At 49.0% G+C, this 21,663-nt stretch overlaps 1 protein-coding gene across 14 annotated transcripts in view; it reads right to left on the reverse strand.

The window, feature by feature from the left end:
* Positions 1–21,663, reverse strand: part of nrxn1a (neurexin 1a) — a 2,435,560-nt gene that overhangs the window by 792,774 nt on the left and 1,621,123 nt on the right. The gene's annotated exons all lie outside the window — the stretch shown is intronic.

Raw genomic sequence — 21,663 nt, forward strand, 5'->3', positions numbered from 1 at the left:
GACACATAGCAAGAGTCTGCAGGTCAGGGAAGAAAACCAGCAGCAAGAAATCTCCACAGGAGAAGTACAAAAAGGTACATAAGGTGATGGACAGCAGTTCAGACGAACAGAAAAGTGATACAGACTCCAGAAGCAAGGAGCTGGGTTGTCTGAAACTACATAAGGTAATCAAAATGGAGGATCACCAGACTATCTGGGTCACGCTCAAGATAGACGGAGTCCAAGTGAAAATGGAATTGGACACAGGATCAGCCCTAACAGTCATAAACCGAAGGGACTGCAAGCGGCTATTTTCACATATACCCTTGAAAGCTACAGAGATTGTCTTGAAGACGTACACGGGGCAAAAAGTCTACCCCAAAGGAAAAATAAGGGTGAACGTGATATACAAAGGCCAGGAAATACCCAAAATGGACCTATATGTATTGCCAGATGGAGGACCACCACCACTAGGACGTGAATGGATCCGGAAGATACAATTAGATTGGCATTCCATACAAGCACTGAAGGTTGAGGCCAAAAAGGATGATGACGTCACACCTGGGCGACTGTCAAAAATGCGAACTGACGCACAAGAAGTGTTCCAGGAGGGACTCGGAACACTAAAAGGCATAACAGTGACGATTAAAATAGAGGAAAATGCAAGCCCAAAGTTTTTTAAGGCCAGACCGATGCCTTATGAGATCCAACCAGCCGTCGAAGCAGAGCTGGAAGGTTTGGAACGTTCAGGAGTACTGTCCAAAGTGGACTGGAGCGAGTGGGCTACACCCATCGTTCCTGTAATGAAGAGGTCGTTGAGTAATACGCCTGGGGAACCAAAGAAGGTCCGCATCTGTGGGGATTTTAAGGTGACAGTGAACCCAGTCCTTCACACGGTACAATATCCGCTTCCACGGATTGAGGATATTTTCGCCTCACTATCTGGAGGTAAACGCTTCACTAAGATTGATCTGGCCCAGGCGTACCTGCAAATGGAGGTAGAAGAAGCCTCGAAACAATACCTCACGATCAACACTCATAAAGGTCTCTACCAATACAACCAGCTGGTGTTCGGGGTAGCATCGGCTCCGGCTATTTGGCAAAGGGCAATGGATCAAGTCCTGCAAGGGATTCCAGGGACCCAGTGTTATTTGGACGACATCCTGGTCACGGGCGAAAATGACAGTGATCACCTCGCCAACCTGGAGAAGGTGCTCACTAGATTAAAGGAATATGGGCTACGAGCTAATCGCCACAAGTGCAAGTTTTTCCAGAAGCAGATCTCGTATTGTGGCCACGTCATTGATGAAGAGGGGTTACATAAGGCCCCTGAAAAGATTGAGGCAGTAGTCAAGGCTCCAGCACCGGAAAATGTGTCACAGCTGAGGTCGTTCCTCGGGCTGGTGAACTACTACCATAAGTTCTTACCAAATTTGTCTACAGTATTACACCCACTGAACACCCTACTGCAAACGGGGCTACCATGGAAGTGGAATGACGAATGTAAACGAGCTTTCCAGAAGTGCAAAGAATTGATCACATCAAAAGAGGTGTTGGCCCATTTCAACCCAGCACTACCAATTCGGTTGGCGTGTGATGCATCACCCTATGGTATTGGAGCGGTGCTATCGCACAAATTCCCAGACGGGTTGGAGAGGCCAGTAGCCTTTGCGTCTCAGTCACTAACCTCAGCCGAGCGCAACTACGCCCAGATTGACAGAGAGGCCCTCAGCCAATATGGGGAGTAAAAAAATTCAACCACTATCTGCATGGGCAGAAGTTCACCTTGCTGACTGACCACCAACCACTTGTCTCCATCTTTAATCCAAAGAAGGGCGTTCCGGTGATGACTGCACAACGGCTACAAAGATGGTCCCTTTTTCTAGGGGCGAACCAATATGAAATAGAGTATAAGGGCATGAAACAGCATGGAAACGCTGCTGGGCTATCACGCCTGCCACTGCCTACTGCGGAGGAAGCACCAGCATTGGACCCTATCGAAATATTTTATTCGTCGATAATTGAACGCTTGCCAGCAACTAACGCGGATATAGAGAAGGAGACCCGAAATGATCCGACACTGTCTCGGGTATATGATTTGACGGTGTAGGGATGGCCAGCGCATGGCGACTCACTGTTGCCAGCATTCTCATCCAGAAGAGAACAGCTGTCAGTATGCCAGGGGATAGTGATGTGTGGATCCCGAGTGGTAATTCCAGCCAAGTTAAGGGAGCGAGTGCTCAATGAGCTTCACGAAGGCCATCTGGGAGGGGTGAAAATGAAAAGCCTTGCTAGGGCTTATGTGTGGTGGCCGGGGATCGATCAACAAATCGAGGACCTAACAAAGAGCTGCTCAGGATGCCAGAAGGCCCAAAATGCACCACCACATGCCCCCCTACACCCATGGGAGTGGCCCTCCTTGCCATGGCAACGGATGCATATTGATTTTGCTGGTCCATTCATGGACTCAATGTTCTTAATAGCAGTGGATGCTGTGGTAAACCACTTTTATCGTTCACTATCGTTACACTATGGTTATCACTGTTTATATCGTTACACTATGGTTATCACTGTTTACACTGTTGTATCACTACACAAGGTCACCTCTTGCCACGCTGTTATACCTGGGCTGACCACAACTGACTCCGCCCATGGCTCCGCCTGCTTGCCCAGGTATAAAGGTGGTCGACTGACTGGTATTCCTCCTTGTTGGATCCGATCACCCACGAGGGTGGGCTCTGTTATTTAGCCAATAAAAACCTATAGTTACTAACTTAACTCGTCGCTTTTCATGAACTGAATTGATAGGCATATCAATTTTATTGGCTAAATTTTGAAATGTCTACAACGGAGCAGCCAAACGACCAGTCAGACGTACAGCCCCAGCCAAACGGCCATCCACAACAGCCCCAGCAGCCGGCCTGGCTACGAGCCCTCCGGCCGCCGTACCTGGATCTAAACCCACAGGCTGCGAATTCAGCCCTCGACTTCGAACACTGGCTGAGCTGCTTCGAAGCCTACCTGGGAGAATCCGGCATGCCTCCGGCATCCAAACTAAGAGTTCTGACCGCTCAGGTGGGCCCTAAAATATTTGCACTCATCCGGGACATTGCCACATACGAGGACGCCCTCAACCTGCTAAAAGGACAGTTTCGGAGCCCTGTAAACTCAATGTACGCCAGGCATCTCCTAAGATCCCGCTCGCAACAGCCAGGAGAGTCGGTTGATGATTTCTTATGGGCGCTGCAAATACTCGGCAGGGACTGTGACTTTAAAGCCGTAACAGCTGCAGAACATACAGATGGAAACATCCGAGATGCCTTCGTGAAAGGCCTTCGGTCAGACTACTCACGGCAAAGACTGCTGGAATCAAAGGACCTCGACCTGAAAACAGCTGCTATCCTCGCTCGCTCCTTGGAAGTGGCCCATCGGGACCTCGAGGCGTACTCCAGGTACTGTGCTGCGCGACCCTGGGACTCGGGCCCGACCCCGGCCGCAATACCCCTCGCACCGCCGCCTCTGGGACCTACCACAGCGTCGGTGTCCCGGAACCGATCGGGACCGCCACCCCCGGTACCGGCTGCGACATCAGAGCCCCGCGATCGGGCCGCCGGCTGCTTCTTCTGTGGCCAGGCGAAACACCCGAGGGCGCGCTGCCCTGCAAGAAACGCGACCTGCTCCGACTGCCACAAGAAAGGCCACTTCGCGAAGGCTTGCAGGGGGAAAGCCACAGACGCCAGCAGTGCCTCATGCGAGTTGTGGGGGCGGCCATCTTTCATCAAGGCCACAGATGCCAGTATCCCCTCGTGTGAGTCGTGGGGGCGGCTATCTTTGATCAAGGCCACCGACGCCGGCAGTGCCTCATGTGAGTTGTGGGGGCGGCCATCTTCTCCGCCATTTTATTCAACGTTGTGGGCGCCGCCATTTTGTTCACCACACTCGACCGCCACCTTGTCTCCAGACCTGACCACCGCCTCACCCGCAGACTACAGCAGCTCGCTCAGCCATACACTAGCCTCCGTCACACTTGACCAAGCTCGCCCGCATCACCTGTCCAAGTCCATGATGGACATCAAAGTAAACGGCCACGCCACGACCTGCCTGTTCGACAGCGGAAGCACGGAGAGTTTCATCCATCCAGACACAGTGAGCCACTACTCCCTCACTGTCCGGCCAATGCGCAACTGGATCTCGATGGCATCGAGGTCCCATTCTACAGACATCAGCGGCTATTGTGTTGTGACCCTGTCGGTTAGGGGCACGGAGTATAAAAATTTTAAACTTCTCGTCCTGCCCCAGCTCTGCGCTGCCATCCTACTAGGGCTGGACTTCCAATCCCACCTTCAAAGTGTCACTTTGGCATACGGTGGACCCCTCCCCCCACTCACAGTCTACAACCAGCAGCCTTTAAACCGCCCACCGCGTACCACCTGCGGCCTATCCACCCTCAAGGTCCCGCCCCCCTCCCTGTTCGCTAACCTCACCCGCGACTGTAAACCCGTCGCTACCAAGAGCAGGCGGTACAGCGCCGGGGAAAGAGCTTTTATTAGCTCCGAGGTGCAGCGACTCCTGAAGGAGGGCCTCATCGAGGGAAGCAACAGCCCCTGGCGTGCCCAGGTCGTAGTCGTTAAGACCGGCGATAAACACCGCCTGGTCATCGACTACAGCCAAACCATAAACCGGTACACCCAGCTGGACGCATACCCCCTTCCCCGCATATCTGATATGGTCAATCAGATTGCACATTACCGGGTATTCTCTACCATCGACCTTAAGTCGGCCTATCACCAACTCCCTATCCGCCCTGAGGACCGCCAGTATACCGCCTTCGAGGCGAATGGCCGCCTCTACCACTTCCGTAGGGTTCCCTTCGGCGTCACCAACGGGGTTTCGGTCTTCCAAAGGGAGATGGACCGGATGGTTGACCAGAACGGGCTGCATGCCACGTTCCCTTATCTAGATAACGTCACCATCTGCGGCCGCGACCGGCAGGACCATGATGTTAATCTGGAGAGATTCCTCCGTACGGCCCAACGGCTGAACCTCACCTACAATAAGGAGAAATGTGTGTTTAACACCTCGCGCCTTGCCATCCTCGGCTGCGTAGTAGAGAACGGAGTCATCGGCCCCGACCCCGAAAGAATGCGGCCCCTCATGGAGCTTCCCCTCCCCCACTCTCCAAAGGCGCTGAAGAGAACCCTGGGGCTCTTCGCCTACTATGCCCAATGGGTGCCCAATTATGCGGACAAAGCCAGACCCCTCATGAAGTCCACTTCCTTCCCCCTGACGGCAGAAGCATGCGCAGCCTTCTCCCTCATAAAGGGAGACATTGCTAAGGCCACAATGCACGCGGTGGATGAGTCTATCCCTTTCCAAGTGGAGAGCGATGCATCCGACTTCGCCCTAGCTGCAACCCTTAACCAGGCGGGGAGACCTGTGGCCTTCTTCTCAAGGACCCTCCAGGGCCCTGAGATCCGACACTCTTCGGTCGAGAAGGAGGCCCAGGCGATCGTGGAGGCAGTACGACGCTGGAGGCATTACCTGGCAGGCAAACGATTTACCCTCCTCACCGACCAGCGCTCGGTCGCTTTTATGTTTAATAACAAGCTGAGGGGCAAAATCAAGAACGACAAGATCTTGAGGTGGAGAATCGAGCTCTCCACCTACGATTATGATATCTTGTACCGGCCTGGTAAACTGAACGAACCCCCAGATGCTCTATCACGAAGTACATGCGCCAACGCGCAAATTGATAGACTGCAGACCCTCCACAACGACCTCTGCCACCCTGGGGTCACCAGACTTTACCACTTCATTAAGGCCCGCAACCTGCCCTACTCCATCGAGGAGGTCAGGACCATGACCAGGAACTGCCAAACCTGTGCCGAATGCAAACCGCATTTCTTTAGGCCGGACAGAGCAAGCCTGATCAAGGCCACCCGCCCCTTCGAGCGCTTGAGCATCGATTTTAAGGGGCCCCTCCCGTCCTCTGACCGTAATGTGTACTTCCTCAACATTATTGATGAGGACTCCCGTTTCCCCTTTGCCTTCCCCTGCCCAGACATGACCAGTACCACGGTCATCAAATGCCTGAACGACCTCTTCGCCTTGTTCGGGTTCCCGAACTATATACATAGCGACCGGGGCTCATCCTTCATGAGCGAGGAACTTCGCCAGTTCCTACTAGCGAGAGGTATTGCTGCAAGCAGGACCACCAGCTACAACCCCCGAGGGAACGGCCAGGTGGAAAGAGAGAACGCGACTGTCTGGAAGGCCGTTCTCTTAGCCTTAAAGTCTAAGGGCCTCCCAACCTCTCGCTGGCAGGAAGTCCTCCCGGCAGCGCTGCATTCCATCCGGTCACTGCTTTGCACTGCCATTAACGCCACCCCCCATGAACGAATGTTTGTTTTCCCCAGGAAGTCGACTACGGGAACCTCGCTACCAACATGGCTGACTTCTCCGGGGCCCGTCTTGCTGCGAAAGCACGTGAGGGCCCATAAAACGGACCCCCTGGTCGAGAGGGTGGACCTCCTGCACGCCAACCCCCAGTACGCCTATGTGGCATACCCAGACGGGCGGGAGGACACAGTTTCCTTACGAGACCTCGCACCCTCGGGCACCCCTGAGACACCACCGTTACCCCCCACCACCCCCCCAAATCCAGCCCAGGTAGACGGCATGCCAGAACCCCATGAGCCTTCGCCGACCATGCAAACACCAGCATTAACATCGGATACTGCACCACTGCCGCCGCTGCTGCGCCGATCAGAAAGGCTTACGAGGCCTCCGGACAGACTGACATACCCGAACTGGTAGTACACTTCACCCCGCCGGACTCAAATTTAAACAAGGGGTGAATGTGGTAAACCACTTTTATCGTTCACTATCGTTACACTATGGTTATCACTGTTTATATCGTTACACTATGGTTATCACTGTTTACACTGTTGTATCACTACACAAGGTCACCTCTTGCCACGCTGTTATACCTGGGCTGACCACAGCTGACTCTGCCCATGGCTCCGCCTGCTTGCCCAGGTATAAAGGTGGTCGACTGGCTGGTATTCCTCCTTGTTGGATCCGATCACCCACGAGGGTGGGCTCTGTTATTTAGCCAATAAAAACCTATAGTTACTAACTTAACTCGTCGCTTTTCATGAACTGAATTGATAGGTATATCAGATGCGCACTCAAAATGGCCTGAGGTGATCAAAATGTCCTCCACCACTACAGAGAAAACAATTGCAGTCCTATGGACCATATTTGCCAGGAACAGCTTGCCAGAGCAGATTTGCTCTGACAACGGACCACAGTTTGTGTCCGAAGAGCTTCGGAAATTTATGAGAAAGAATGTGGTAAGGCATTACACATCCGCCCCGTATCATCCAGCCAGAAATGGATTGGCTGAGAGGTTCGTACAAACCTTTAAAAAGGCAGTAAGGGTCATGTGCGACGATGACATTCCACTACAGCATAAGGTGGACAATTTCCTGTTAGCCTACAGAAATGCGACACATGCAGTTACCAACTAGACCCCGGCCATGATGTTCTTTAACCGAAGGTTGAGATTTCGTCTGGATTTGCTCAGACCAAATGTGCGAAGGAATGTTGAGGATAAGCAATTCCAGCACATCAATGAGAAGCCGACAAGGAGCTTCAATGTAGGACAACCAGTCTTGGCCCGCGACTACCGAACAGAGAAATGGCAACCCGGAACAATATGCACACGGCAGGGGCCACTAATGTACACAGTGGATGTCAGGGAGAACATTGTGAGACGCCACGTCGACCAGATCCTAGCGTCACAGGAACGAGTCAACCCCATGTCTCGCGTACCTGGGAATGAACCCAACATACCGGTAGCATCTACCTCAGAAACAGTAGCAGCGGAAACTGATGAACTAACCGACGAAAGGGGGCCAGAATCGCCTCCGCACCAAGAACAAGAACCTCAGGAAAGGCGCTATCCAGAAAGGATCAGGAAGCCGCCCAAGAGCAAATGGTGACACCTAAAGGTTATCCAGGTAACGCAAACAAACCAAAAAACAATAGGTGTGTTGCCCTGTTTGGTTTACCCAATAGTCTGGACAATCTGCATCAGCTGTTATGAACTGAAATACACAGAGATCTGGGTTCAACTTCTCTGATGGCTCAGTTGATAAAACCAGAGCTTTTCAGATCAAAAGGTCTGTGCCAAGTTATGTGATTTCACTGGGATTGGCAATAAGGAGGTTACAATTGGCCTCCAGAGTGAAGGAGGGGAAAATCAAGTAACATTCCCACTCCTTACTGCTAGCCAGTGACCACTGCTGAAAATGCACTGTATGAATGAGGGAGAAACAGGATTAGGCTTTGCTGTAATGGACCCCAGTACTGTAGTTTGTAAAATTTCACTATCTCGGCTCCTGTGGATGAAGTACAACATGGCAGCTGGTGCTGTGGAACAATACCACAGCACCAGTCAGCATCTTCAGAAGAGGGGCGAGCATTCGAGGGGGAAAATGGACTTCTCAAAGTGAAGGAAATCATTTGTTAAGTTAACAGTTGTTAAAAAGAGGAAAGTGGAATGGGGCAGTGGAACAGTAAAATTGCGCTCTAATGAGTTGGCATGATGGATTGTTTTTTGGTTTGTTTGCGTTACCTGGATAACCTTTAGGTGTCACCATTTGCTCTTGTGCCAAGTTTTATTTTAATTTTACTGCTCTCTCCAGTTCTGGATCCTGGTTTCTTCCCCACTTCTGTAGTTTTGAGTACTGATCTCTATTCTCTTCCTTCTATTCCCACTCTGGGTCTCATACTCTCTCCTGCTGCCTTTGGCTTTGGGACACGTAGCTCGATTTCAACTCCCAGGTGGGAATGTGATAAAACGAGTTGGGAACCAGCAGGAACGGTCCCCGGCACATGGTAAGTCTGCCAGGAGGCGAATCCCGATCTGGGGGCGGGAAGCCCAAGGCCCAAGTTTCCTTTTAGCACCCAGAGGAGCATTTAATAATTTTTTTTTCCAAGTACCTTGCTGGGCCTCTACATCCCACACAAGCCCACACATGGCCTGAACTGAGTTTAAAAATCAAAGTCGAAAGAATATTGAATGATAAAACTGCACCTTGTTTAAAACTGAAAAAATAAATGGTTCCTGAAACAAAGGGGCAACATGAAAATGTCTTCTTTCAGTTATTTACAAACATATAAGATGACATGAACCATGTTGTGACATTATCACAAATCTTCTCTCTCCCCAAGTGAAAAGGTTTCCCACATACCTTGCCATAAAAGCCTTTTCCTTTAAACTTAGATTATATCACTAGTAAAACTTCAAGTTGTACATTGTTTCAAAGCAGCGATAATGCAACACAAAAAGATTTTGGCCCGTATTTTTCGATCCCTACGGGTGTGTATGAGGTGTGTACCCACCTGTAAGGACCTCGCAAATGTCGGTTTCAGGCATGCGAAGGGCATGCGCTGAAAACCAGCATTTCCGATCTGTCTAGAACCCTCTGGACAGATCGGACGCCTGCCCTGGAGAAGGGCCTCTGCGGGTGGAGAGTTCCGCTTTCTGCAGAACATCTGTCCGCTGAAAACCCTTAAAAATCTTACGCCTAGTAAAAGCAGGTGTAAGGCCTGCTTTTACTAGCATAAAAGTTGAAAAAAGTAAAAAATAAATTTTATTTTTCACTCAGTTATAATGTAAAAATACTTTTAAAAAGGGTAAGTTTATTTTTAGCCCCGTAAAAAACTTTTGTTTAAAATGTTTATTTTAATGTAATTTTAACAAATTTTAAAAAAGGTGATTTAAAAAAAAATTTAAGAAGTCACTCAACACCAGGTTATAGTCCAACAGTTTTATTTGAAATCACAAGCTTTCGGAGCGCTGCTTCTTCGTCAGGTGAAGGAGCAGCACTCTGAAAGCTTGTGATTTCAAATAAAACTGTTGGACTATAACCTGGTGTTGAGTGACTTCTTACATTTGTCCACCCCAGTCCAACACCGGCATCTCCACACCATGGCTACTATCGACACCACAAACTGCCGGCTCAAAGTGGAGAGGCTCTCCAAGAAGATCGCGCATATTGACACAGACACCACTTCACCTGATGAAGGAGCAGCGCTCCGAAAGCTTGTGATTTCAAATAAAACTGTTGGACTATAACCTGGTGTTGAGTGACTTCTTACATTTGTCCACCCTGTTAGATCCATGTATCTTAATGTTGTGTCCTTGAATAATCAGACAAAAGACTGCAGGGAACGATCAACAGGTGTTTACTGAATGAGGGTTACTCTAGAACTAATTGTACAGATCACTACTCAGGGTTTATATACAGGTGTGGTCACTGCCGGTACTACAGTATACAGGAGCTGTAAAAAGTAGTTCTCCCCTTAAAGGTACACACATTACACACCCCAGTCCAACACCGGCATCTCCACACCATGGCTACTATCGACGCTAAAAAAAAATTATTTAATGTTTTGATGTGTTTTTTCAGAGATCCCCATTCATACTTTTGACAGGTCTAAGCTGTCAAAAGTATGAAGGGAGGGTCCCTTCTCCCATTGGTTCCCCATGGCCCACGTGATCCCAGGGACGCTTGCGAACTGCCTGCGCCCCTGGGATACGTGGGCCCTGCGCATTTCGTAGAGCAGAGGCCCAGGAGCGGAAATGGCCGGACCTCTGGATCCCTCAGGTAAGGGCGTAGATCTTTTCCAGATTGGAGGCCTCCGCACACAGGGAACCTCCAATCGGAAAATACCTTTAAAACATACTAAAAGAAAAAAAATATATAAGAGAATTCCTTTGGCTTTCAACAATATCAAGTGCTGTCAAACCTCAGAGGGTTAATGGCAAGTATCAGTGACCTATTTAAGATTAATGTGGAACAGCTGACGCACATAATCTCATCTCAGATTTCAGGGACTCCAATTATACAACATGAAAAATGGCAAACTGTGTATTTCCTCAACAGAAGGTGGAAAAACAACCAGGAATAATCACAATTTGAGTCTGTCCACATCTTTGTGCAGCAAAGTGACAAGCTGATTCTCAATGATCTGACTGTGTTTGGCCAAGAGGCTGCCTTAAGTTTTCATTTTCAGTGAATAATATAGGGAACTGAAGATTTTTTTTCTTCCTGGCCTAACCATAGATTTGTGTTTTGCAAATTAATACTAGTTTTAGATTTCTCCTCTTCTTTTAAGATTTCTGTTTCTTTTCTCCTCCCCTTTATTGGTCTCCAGGACCATGTATTATGTTTTGGCACGTGCCTGGGTACGTAGACAGGATACCCTGATCTGAGTCTTCATGACAAATGTGCTTGCGAGATGGTTGCACATGAGTCAGTCTCCAGTTCTTCCCTCTCTCCCATATAGAGAAGTTCTTGGGCTGTACTGTGCAAGTACCACATATGGTGCAATTAACATTGCAACTTACTGCAGCCAGCTCTACTTATCTTGGAGGCAGGTATCAGGGGCAACCCCTTACAATGGGCAAACTTTCAAATCCCAAACCAAACTCAGAGGTTAATAATAAATGTATTGCTTACATTTAGTACTAATTCTGTTTAATCAGATGATTTAGCGATCAGTTTAAGAAATGGATTTGATTTGGGATTTGGGATTCGTGGCCAGCTCGTAACTCTCTTCCGATGCTTCTAATTGCTCTGGCTAAGCCATAAGCTGTAGAGTGTTGGCCAGCTGAGCGAATGTTGCATAAATAGCTACAGTATATAAGATCAGCCGAGCAGGCGCTATATCAGCAGTATAGTGCGGCTGAGCATAACTAAGCTGTTGGAGCAACAGATTACCTACTTGGGAGCAGTGCTGGGATTCGGGATCAGTCAAGCAGGAGCTGTATCCTTCTACCTCGCTACAGCTGATCCAAGATGCTGATACAGCTCCTGCTCAGCTGCTGTGGCATGGCCTCGCTCTCACTCAATTGATCCAACATTCTATAGTCAGTCAGAGCAATTAGAAGCATCAAAAGAGAGTTAACAATTAACATGGAATTTTACATCCGCGTGAGTGTCAGCTGTATCTGTAAGGTGGCCTGCAGTCACACTGCAGCTACAGCTGATAACAATGGCACACTACAGCTGATCCCAATGCTCAAATTTACGATTCTTTACTAACTCTGCCCTGAGGCATAAATCAAAGAGCCGCTTATAACGGATGAGACATCCGGGCACAAGCCAATCTGTCCTAAGCGGCTCGCGTTATTTAGAGAGAATCGTGCAAGAGAATTTGCTTTCTTCCAATCTGTGACACAGAAAGGCTGATTTCACAAATCAGTTTGGACAGAAAGCTGTGGGATGTGCACCCACGGTTTCCCAATGATATGCGCCCAGCAATCAAACCTCCCTGCTGGAAATGTGATGTTCTAAACTCTACCTTAGAGGGGGAAATTTTAACCCTAAAAAATGGGCGGGTTAGGATCAGGTGGAAAGTTAAAGGCCTAGAAATTCGGTTTTGGCGCAGCGAGGGCTTTAGCGCCGGAAGTTAGTGCCGGCGCTAAGTCCCCCTGCGCGCGCCAAAAATTCAGTAGCGCCGCGCCCAAACGGCTGCCGGCGCTACTGAGGGGTCTCAGCGCCTCAAAACTGGCGCCACGCGCCGCATTGTGGCGCTATTCCGGCGCTGCGGCGCCCGCTGCGGTGCGGCAGGCTCGGGAAGTGCAGGCCTCCTCCTTCCGTTAAGGAGGAGCTGCCTGCACCCGGCCGCGGCCCGCGATAATCTTTTTAAAAATGAGCCCGGCACCTCGGACAAGTGCCGGGCTTGCTTCTGTTCCGGGGGGGGGGGGGGGGGGGGGGGAAGTCCGGGGAGGGAGCTGCGGCCAGGCGGCCGGCGGGAAAGCGGCCGGCCGCCGCGGGGCCTTTAATGCGCCGGCGCAAAGTTCTGTAAGGCACCTCTGCCAGAACGTTGCTTGCGGCTGCCACGGGCGAGGTGGCCGCAACTCAATTTCCGAGTTCGGGCGGGTTACCATGGCAACCGGGACGCTGCGCACACCGATGACGTCATCGGTGCCGGCGCAGCGCTACCGGCCTAACGCCGATTTAGGGCCCCTGTCAATTTCTAAACTGGCCATAACTTCGGCGCTAGGCCCTTTAGCGCCTCAAAAGCGGCGCTAAGGCCAGTGAATTTCTAGGCCAAAGTGTTAAAAATCAGAATCCTGACCAGAACCCGCCTTCAACCCGCTCACGTCCGGTTTTATCAGAGGCGGGATGGGGGTGGGAAGCCAACCCACTCCCTGGAGGTGGGTCGCCCATTTAAATATTATAATGAAGCTGGCGTACCTCAGATTTAACCATCATTTTAAATTTAACTGTGGCTGATCGGGTTTTGCAGGCCTCAGGAAATTCAACAGCTAATGGAAGGTGAGGACTGCAGGATCTAGGAGGTAAGTGCCTTTATACCTACCTTCTGGATCCAGCGTCCCCGCCTAACCCAACCCCCACAATCGGAGACTTCCCCACGAGGCCTCTGATGTCCCCCCACCCCACCCATTCAGGCCTCTGATCGCCTTCCCGGTCTCCCCTCTTCCCTGATCCCCCCCCCCCGCCACAATCACCTCCAGGCCAGCAATGATTCTCTGCCTCCCCCCTCAATTACCTCCAGCTCGGCCCCGTTCTCTCCCCCACCGCCGCCCCGCCCCACACTTGATCACCTCCAGGCCGGCGATGATTCAGCCTCCCGATTAAAATTCCAGCAAGAGTATCAGTGTGATTTTGTATAGTTCGGCCAGTGTGTTGTGCAAGATGATTAACTTCAGCCTAATTACTATATGTAACAGGACAATTTTGCATTTCTAACTGACCATAACTCTATTGCAGGTATTTAACAGGTTTAGTATGGTTTTTAGGTCAATACATCTTAATCAACTCTTTATAAATACACGGCCCTGACGGGTGTGGGCTTATTTTTTCTTCTTTAATAAACATTATGATTTTTGCCACAGAATTTTGGATTGCCTTGTGCAGAACATCATGACAAAAGGTGTTCAGCTGTTTTATTTCCTTAGCATTGGACTTCAACATTCAAATCAAAGCATGTGCCTTGTTTGGATAAAATAGATACCTGATCACAGAGAGTCAGTTATGGAGTTTGTTTAAAATACTGTTCCAGTTCCTACATTACAACAGCGACTACACTTCAAAAAAGTACTTAATTGGCTGTAAAGCGCGTTGGGATGTCCGGAGGTTGTGAAAAGCATTACATAAATTCAAGTCGTTCTTTTTTGTTAGGAAGAGAGAATCGCGGGACGGTAGCAAAGTGGTAACGTTACTGGACTAGTGATCCAGAGGCCTGGACTAGTGATCCAGAGGCCTGGGCTAGTGATCCAGATACGTGCAGCTGTGGAATTTAAATTCAGTTAATTCAATAAATCTGGAATAAAAAATCAGTAATGGTAACCATGAAACTATCGGATTGTCGTAAAAACCCATCTGGTTCACTAATGTCCCTCAGGGAAGGAAATCTTCCGTCCTTACCTGGTCTGGCCTATATGTGACTCCAGACCCACAGCAATGTAGTTGACTCTTAACTGCCCTCTGAAATGGCCTAGCAAGTCACTCAGCTGTAACAAAACCGGATGGATCCGGCATCGACCTTGGCACCAGCTATGGACACGACACTGGCACACCCAGCCCAGTTGACCCTGCAAAATCCTCCTCGTCAACATCTGGGGACTTGTGCCAAAATTGGGAGAGCTGTCCCACAGACTCACGGAATCATACCTTTCAGCCAATGTCCCAAACTCCTCCATCACCATCCCTGTCCCACCGGCAGGACAGACCCACCAGGGGTGGCGGTACAGTGGTATACAGTTGGGAAGGATGGCCCTGGGAGTCCTCAACATTGAATCCGGACCCAGAAATGTCTCATGACTTCAGGTCAAGCATGGGCAAGGAAACCTCCTGCTGATTACAACCTACCGCCTTCCCTCAGTTGATGAATCAGTGCTCCACCATGTTGATCACCACTTGGTAGAAGCACTCAGATTAGGAAGGGCACAGAATGTATGCTGGGTGGGGGATTTCAATGTCCATCACCAAGGGTGGCTCGGTAGCACCACTACTGACTGAACTGGCCGAGTCGCGAAGGACATAACTGCCAGTCTGGGCCTGCGACAGGTTCTGAGAGAACCAACATGAGGGAAAAACCTTCTTGACCTCGTCTTCACCAATCTACCTGTCATAGGTGCATCTGTCCATGACAGTATTGGTAGCAGTGACCACCGCACAGTCATTGTGGAGACGAAGTCCCGTCTTCACACTGAGGACACTCTCCATCGTGTTGTGTGGCACTACCACCGTGCTAAATGGGATAGATTCAGAACAGATCTAGCAGCTCAAAACTGGGCATCCATGAGACACTGTGGGCCATCAGCAGCAGTAGAATTGTATTCCACCACAAACTGCAACCTCATGGCCTGGCATATACCACACTCTACCATTACCATCAAGCCAGGGGACCAACGCTGGTTCAATAAGGAGTGTAAAAGAGCATGCCAGGAGCAGCACCAGGCATACCTAAAAATGAGGTGCAACCTGAGGAAGCTGCAACACAGGACTACATGCATGCTAAAAAGTGGAAGCACTATGCTATAGACAGGCCTAAGCGATCCCACAATCAACAGATCAGATCAAAGCTCTGCAGTGCTGCTACATCTAGTTGTGAATGGTGGTGGACCATTAAACAACTAATGGGAGGAGAAGGCTCCATGAATATCCCCATCCTCAATGATGTGCGTGCAAAAGACAAGGCTGAAGCGTTTGCAACCATCTTCAGCCAGAAGTGCCGAGTGGATGATCCATATCGGCCTCGTCCTGAGATCCCCACCATCACAGAAGTCAGTCTTCAGTCAATTCGATTCACTCCGTGTAATATCAAGAAACGGCTGAGCGCACTGGATACAGCAAAGGCTATGGGCCCCGACAACATCCCAGCTGTCGCGCTGAAGGCTTGTGCTCCAGAACTAGCCACAGCCCTAGCCAAGCTGTTCCAGTACAGCTACAACACTGGCATCTATCCGACAATGTGGGAAACTGCCCAGGTATGTCCTGTCCACAAAAAGCAGGACAAATCCAATCCAGCCAATTACCACCCCATCAGTCTACTCTCAATCATCAGCAAAGTGATGGAATATGTCATCAACAGTGCTATCAAGTGGCACTTACTCACCAATAACCTGCACACTGATGCCCAGTTTGGGCTTCGCCAAGACCACTTGGCTCCCGACCTCATTACAGCCTTGGTCCAAACATGGACAAAAGGAGTTGAATGCCAGTGGTGATGTGAGAGTGACTGCCCTTGACTTCAAGGCAGCATTTGACCGAGTGTGGCATCAAGGAGCCTTAGTAAAACTGAAGTGTTAGTAGGTGAGCACTTTGGTGGCAGTGACCATAATTCGGTGAGATTTAAGGTAGTTATGGAAAAGGACAAGGATGGACCGGAAATAAAGGTTCTAAATTGGGGGAAGGCCGATTTTAATATAATAAGGCAGGATCTGGCCAATGTGAACTGGGATCAGCTACCTGAAGGAAAATCCACATCGGAGCAATGGGAGTCTTTCAGAAAGGAAATTGAGAGAGCACAATGGCAACATGTTCCTGTAAAGGTCAAGGGTGGGACCAACAAGCCCAGGGAACCTTGGATGTCAAGGGATATATGAGAATGGATTAGGAAAGAAAGGGGGGCTTTTGGCAGATACAAAGGACTAGAGACAGAGGAAGCCCGAGAGGAGTATAAAAAGTGCAGGGGGATATTTAAAAAAGAAATTAGGAGAGCGAGGAGGGGCCATGAAATAACACTGGTGAGCAAAATAAGGGAAAATCCTAAGGTGTTTTATAAGTATATTAAGGGCAAGAGGATAACTAGGGAAAGAGTAGGGCCCATTAGGGACCAAAGTGGCAAGCTGTGTGTAGAGCCAGAAGATGTAGGTGGGGTTTTAAATGAATTTTTTGCATCTGTGTTCACTATGGAGAAGGGCGATGTGGACATAGAAATCGGGCAGGGGGACTGTGATATACTTGAACATATTAGCATCAAGAGGGAGGAGGTACTAGCGGTTTTAGCAGGCTTAAAAGTGGATAAATCCCCAGGCCCAGACGAGATGTATCCCAGGATACTATGTGAGGCAAAGGAGGAGATTGCAGGGGCTCTGACACAAATTTTCAGAACCTCTCTGGCCACAGGGGATGTGCCAGAGGACTGGAGAACAGCTAACGTAGTACCATTATTCAAGAAGGGTAGTAGGGATAAACCAGGGAATTACAGGCCAGTGAGCCTAACATCAGTGGTAGGGAAATTATTGGAAAAAATTCTGAGGGACAGAATTAGTCTCCACTTGGAGAGGCAAGGATTAATTAGGGATAGCCAGCATGGCTTTGTCAAGGGAAGATCATGTCAGACCAATCTGATTGAATTTTTCGAGGTGGTGACTAGGTGTGTGGATGAGGGTAGTGCAGTGGATGTGGTTTACATGGATTTCAGTAAGGCTTTTGATAAAGTCCCGCATAGGAGACTGGTCAGGAAGGTAAGAGCCCATGGGATCCAGGGTGCCTTGGCACATTGGATCCAAAACTGGCTTAGTGGCAGAAGGCAGAGGGTGATGGTGGAAGGTTGTTTTTGTGACTGGAAGCCTGTGTCCAGTGGTGTACCGCAGGGATCGATACTGGGTCCCTTGCTGTTTGTGGTCTACATTAATGATTTGGATGTGAATGTAAAAGGTATGATCAGTAAGTTTGCAGATGACACGAAAATTGGTGGGGTGGCAAATAGCGAGGAGGGAAGCCTCAGGCTACAGGACGATATAGGTGGGTTGGTCAGATGGGCGGAACAGTGGCAAATGGAATTTAACCCTGAAAAGTGTGAGGTGATGCAGTTTGGACGGACTAACAAGGCAAGGGAATACACAATGAATGGTCGGACCCTAGGAAAGACAGAGGATCAGAGGGACCTTGGTGTGCAAGTACATAGATCCCTGAAGGCAGCAGAACAGGTGGATAAGGTGGTTAAAAAGGCATATGGGATACTTGCCTTCATTAGCCGAGGCATAGAATATAAGAGCAGGGAGGTTATGATGGAGCTGTACAAAACGCTGGTAAGGCCACAGCTGGAGTACTGTGTGCAGTTCTGGTTGCCACACTATAGGAAGGATGTGATTGCTTTGGAGAGGGTGCAGAGGAGATTCACCAGGATGTTACCTGGGCTGGAGCGCTTCAGCTATGAAGAAAGACTGGACAGGCTGGGGTTGTTTTCCTTGGAGCAGAGAAGGTTGAGGGGGGACCTGATTGAGGTGTACAAAATTATGAGGGGCATAGATAGGGTAGGTAGAAAGGAACTTTTCCCCTTAGTAGAGGGGTCAATAACAAGGGGGCATAGATTCAAGGTAAGGGGCAGGAGGTTTAGAGGGGATTTGAGGAAAAACTTTTTCACCCAGAGGGTGGTTGGAATCTGGAACTCACTGCCTGAAAGGGTGGTAGAGGCAGGAACCCTCACAACATTCAAGAAGCATTTGGATGAGCACTTGAAATGCCATAGCATACAAGGCTACGGACCAAATGCTGGAAAATGGAATTCGATTAGACAGGGCTTGATGGCCGGCGCAGATGCGATGGGCCGAAGGGCCTCTTTCTGTGCTGTATAACTCTATGACTCTATGAAGTCAATGGCAATTGGGGGAAAAACTCTCCACTGGCTGGAGTCATACCTAGCACAAAGGAAGATGGTTGTGGTGCTTGAAGGTCAATCATCACAGCCCCAGGACATCACTGCAGGAGTTCCTCAGGGCAGTGTCCTAGGCCCAACCATCTTCAGCTGCTTCATCAATGACCTTCCCTCCAACATAAGGTCAGAAATGGGGATGTTCGCTGATGACTGCACAGTGTTCAGCGCCATTCACAACTCCTCAGATAATGAAGCAGTCCATGCCCGCATGCAACAAGACCTGGATGACGTTCAGGCTTGGGCTGATAAGTGGCAGGTAACATTCGCGCCACACGAGTGCCAGGCAATGACTATCTCCAATAAGCGAGAGTCTAACGACCGTCGCTTGACATCCAACGGCATTACCATCGCCGAATCCCCCACCATCAACATCCTGGGGGTCACCATTGACCAGAAACTTAACTGGACCAGCCACATAAATACTGTGGCAACAAGAGCAGGTCAGAGACTAGGTATTCTGCAGCGAGTGTCTCATCTCCTGACTCCCCAAAGCCTTTCCACCATCTACAAAGCACAAGTAAGGAGTGTGATGGAATACTATCCATATGCCTGGATGAGTGCAGCTCCAACAACACTCAAAAAGCTCAACACCATCCAGGACAAAGCAGCCAGCTTGACTGGCACCCTATCCACCACCTTAAACATTCACTCCCTCCACCACCTGCGCACTGTGGCTGCAGTGTGTACCATCTACAAGATGCACTGCAGCACCTCCCAAACCCGCGACCTCTTCCACCTAGAAGGACAAGAGCAGCAGGTGCATAGGAACACCATAATCTTCATCCTAGGGTACTTAAGGAAGTGTCCCTAGAAATAGTAGATGCATTGCTGGTCATCTTCCAAAATTCTATAGACTCTGGAACAGTTACCATGGATTGGAGGATAGCTAATTTAACCCCACTATTTAAAAAAGGAGGTAGAGAGAAAATGGGGAATCATAGACCGGTAAGTCTGACATCGATAGTGGGGAAAATGCTGGAGTCCATTATAAAAGATGTAATAGCAGAGCACTGGGAAAACAGTGACAGGATCGGACAAAGTCAACACGGATTTACAAAAGGTAAATCATGCTTGACTAATCTACTGGAATTTTTTGAGGATGTAACTGTTAGAATAGATAAGGGAGAACCAGTGGATGTGGTGTATTTGGACTTTCAGAAGGCTTTCAATAAGGTCCCGCATAAGAGATTAGTGTGCAAAGTTAAAGCACATGGGATTGGGGGTAATGTACTGTCTTGGATAGAGAACTGGTTGGCAGACAGGAAGCAAAGAGTTGGAATAAACGGGTCTTTTTCTGAGTGGCAGGCAGTGACTAGTGGGGTACCGCAGGGATCGGTGCTAGGACCCCAGTTATTCACAGTATATATAAATGATCTAGACGAGGGAACTAGATGTAATATCTCCAAGTTTGCAGATGACACAAAGCTGGGTGAGCATATGTGCTGTGAGGAGGATGCAGAGAAACTCCAGTATGATTTGGACAGGTTGGGTGATTGGGCAGATGCATGGCAAATGCAGTATAATGTTGATAAATGCGAGGTTATCCACTTCGGTGGCAAAAACAGGAAGACAGATTATTACCTGAACGCCAATAGATTGGGAAAAGGGGAAGTGCAACGAAACCTGGGTGTCCTTGTGCACCAGTCGCTGAAGGTAAGCACGCAGGTGCAGCAGGCGGTTAAGAAGGCAAATGATATGTTGGCCTTCATAGCGAGAGGATTCGAGTACAGGAGCAAGGGTGTTTTGCTGCAGTTGTACAAGGCCTTGGTGAGACCACACCTTGAGTATGGTGTGCAGTTTTGGTTGCCTTATCTGAGGAAGGATGTTCTTGCCATGGAGGGAGTGCAGCGAAGATTCAACAGGCTGATACCTGGGATGGCAGGAATGACGTATGAGGAGAGATTGGGTCGATTAGGCTTATATTCGCGAGAGTTTAGAAGAATGAGAGGGGATCGCATTGAAACTTATAAAATTCTAACAGGAGTAGATAGACTAGATGCAGGAAAGATGTTCCCGATGGCGGGGGAGTCCAGAACCAGGGGTCACAGTCTAAGGATAAAGGGTAAGCCATTTAGGACTGAGATGAGGAGGAATTTCTTCACCCAGAGAGTAGTGAATCTGTGGAATTCTCTACCACAGAAGGCAGTTGAGGCAAATTCATTAAATATATTCAAGAAGGAGTTAGATATATTTCTTAAGGCTAAAAGGATTAAGGGATATGGGGAGAAAGCAGGGACAGGGTACTGAATTTGGATGATCAGCCATGATCTCATTAAATGGCAGAACAGGCTCGAGGGGCTGAATTGCCTACTCCTGCTCCTATCTTCTATGTTTCTATGTTTGACCACCTCCAAGTTCCCCTCCAAGTCACACACCATCCTGACTTGGAAATATATCGTCGATCCTTCATCGTCACTGGGTCAAAATCCTGGAACTTCCTCCCTAACCGCACTATGGGAGTAACTTCACCAAACGGACTGCAGTGGTCCAAGAAGGCGGCTCACCACCACCTTCTCAAGGGCAACTAGGGATGGGCAATAAAGGCTGGCATTTCCAATGATGCCCACATCCCATAAACAAATGTTTTTTTTAAATGGTACATGATACAGCACCTGTCATTAGCCATTAGGCTTTATTTTTTGTTACCATTAACATTCCAATTTTCCTGAATGTAATTCATTCCCAGGTAGTCCCTTTAAAAATGAGATAAAATTTCCCTCTTAGTGTGTAAACAGCTATCTCACCAATGCTTTCCTATAGCTACAGTTGATGGCAGATAGGTGACTATTTTTTAATTTGCTTGCAATTGATAAAATGCATTCATTCTGAAGCCTGTTAAAGCCAGTTTTGTATTTCTAAATTGCTGAGGATCTTTCAGTCCTGTGGTTCTCAATATAACCACATGAACAATTCTCAGTCAGTCTTTCCATGGTTACAGATATACCCATATAGATCGTACCGAATCTGTTCTGT

The sequence above is a fragment of the Somniosus microcephalus genome, chromosome 3 (assembly GCF_052327205.1).
Source record: "Somniosus microcephalus isolate GS21.2 chromosome 3, FLI_Smic_1.0, whole genome shotgun sequence".
Lineage (NCBI taxonomy): Eukaryota > Metazoa > Chordata > Chondrichthyes > Squaliformes > Somniosidae > Somniosus > Somniosus microcephalus.